General features: G+C 46.5%; 1 non-coding gene across 1 annotated transcript; it reads left to right on the top strand.

Annotated features, from left to right (window-relative positions):
- Positions 1–269: 269 nt before the first annotated feature.
- On the top strand, positions 270–341 carry TRNAT-CGU (transfer RNA threonine (anticodon CGU)). The gene has a single exon. It is a non-coding gene; the product is annotated as a tRNA-Thr (tRNA).
- The last annotated feature ends 1,940 nt before the right edge of the window (positions 342–2,281 follow it).

Raw genomic sequence — 2,281 nt, 5'->3', positions numbered from 1 at the left:
CGGAGAGGACTGACTGGGCGCCAATCCTTATAACTGTAGCCCCTGTTCACCCAGCAGTGAATGGGTACCTGGTTGTTTAACAATTTGGCGGGTCGCATTTCGGGGAAAATTAGGATTAAAAACTTGCCCGAAACGCTATGCGTGTTACTGGCTGTACAAGAATGTCAGAAGCTCTTATATATATAAATAGAATTAAAAAATTTAGTTGCAATACGTGTGTAGTGAGTTTTCTTGATTTTAATGCATAAGACGAGCGGAGTCACATGTCCGCCTCCTTAGCTCAGTGGTAGAGCACTGGTCTCGTAAACCAGGGGTCGTGAGTTCAAACCTCACAGGGGGCAGAGTAAGGACCTCATGTGTATACTTTTGTGAGACTGTGTCTTCTGGTGTATTAGTATACACTACAATACTGTATTACGCCGTACGTCGAGTACTTAGAACAGTTGACTTGTCCTAGACTTACTTTATCTGTAATGCTGCTCCACCAATGAACTGATAACGTGTACGTTATCTCTTCAGAAACAGATTTGACTGTTTATAATGACTTAGAATTATAGTGATGTTGCATGCGTCTACCGTAAGTAAAAATATCAACGTTCATTAGCTTTGGTATTTAGAACTATGCTCTAAACGCTTATACCTCGCTGGTGTCTGCTAGAATAATTCCCGTTGTTTGACAGGAAGATTATAGAACCCAATTTCCTCCCCCTTTCCCCCCCCCCCTCCACCAGCACTACCACTAAACCAGCTACTGATCTCTGGATGCAACCCACAACAGTTGTCTAACTCCCGGGTGCTTATTTTATTGCTAAGTGAACAGAAGTCTCAGTTGAAGGGAAACACGCCCCCAGCTGTTTCCGTCCCGTCCTGGGATTGAACCCGGGCCCATGACGCTCGGCAAGGCCTCAACCCCAGTACAACTGAGTTTTATTATGCTGTGACGCACAGGTAGATTAGATACACAGTTTTTAGTGAGTTTCATATTTATTTAGTAGTCTGGGATACAGCAGTGTCGTAGACGTTGAGACGGAGCTTGGAGCAGAGCAGAGAGCTGAGTGAGGCCGGAGTCGCGGAGCTCTATGTGGGAGAGCGTTGTAGCTCGATGTGTCTGCTGTCTGTTCTGTGTCGAAGCTGTAGCGCCTTGGAGACCATTAGAACTGCCTACGCCGAGTGCTACATTCTTGACTGGAAATTGTACTGTCCGCTATTGCTTGTTGTTGTTGTTATAGATTAAGCTACTCGGATCAAGTTCCAAGTAGCACGGGCTATGGTGAGCCCGTAACTTACCTGGCACAGGAGCGGGGCAAGAAGCACGGGCTATGGTGAGCCCGTAACTTACCTGGCACAGGAGCGGGGCAAGAAGCACGGGCTATGGTGAGCCTCGTGGACGGGAGATGTCTCATGCGCCGCTATTGCTCATATCTCTTGCTTATATGGTGATTACACCTCAGCTCCCTCCAACATGATGAGAAGAGTATTACTTGTAATTGGGGAAAGGATTGTAGCTTCTGTAATTAGTACTAATTAGTTATGCTATTATGATAATGAGATAATGGAGCGAGTATAAGATTTACTCGCTACAATGCACTTACAATGTTATCCTGCGTAGTGAGCACAGGACTGACACGGTACACATAAAACACTTCAAAGCGTTGTATGACAAAGAGTGCTAGGAAGACGGGACATCACGAGTTACTCATCGTGTAACTACACTTAGGTGATTACACTACTCCAGGGGTCCACGTTTCAGAGTCCATACAGCTTCACATAGCATTGCACTTGCTCAGAATTCATAACCAGCCAATCCTCCAAACAAAGACCCAAAAGTGATTCCATGCACCCGCCAAACCCCCTCTGTTTACGAATGAAAAACGGTTTACACACGACTCACAACTGCTGACGTTCAAACAGTTCCGGAACAAGTGTTTCACTGACGAATTCTGTTCGAACTACAACGCTATAAATGCTTCACCCACGTACAAGAAATCCAAATAATTGTCAACAGAATGTAAACACGTCGTCGTCGTCGTCGACTTGTGGTGCATAACACCAGCGTCGGCGCCTTGCTGGGCGCGGTTGCAAGTGGAAGTGCTTACTTGCCCAAATTTTCTGCATTGTTGTTGGGGACGATTCTCGCTTCAGCTGGCGCCCTTTCCTCTTTTGTTTGTTGAGTTGTGGGCTCTGTCTCGGCGGGTCATTGTGGGCTCTGTCTCGGCGGGTCATTGTGGGCTCTGTCTCGGCGGGTCATTGCGGGTCATTAACACTTGTCTGACTCATCAAT

Source organism: Procambarus clarkii, chromosome 47, assembly GCF_040958095.1.
Source record: "Procambarus clarkii isolate CNS0578487 chromosome 47, FALCON_Pclarkii_2.0, whole genome shotgun sequence".
In the NCBI taxonomy this organism is placed as follows: Eukaryota; Metazoa; Arthropoda; class Malacostraca; order Decapoda; family Cambaridae; genus Procambarus; species Procambarus clarkii.
Note: the sequence above shows the minus strand (reverse complement) of the source record. Positions and strands in the feature narration are given on the sequence as shown.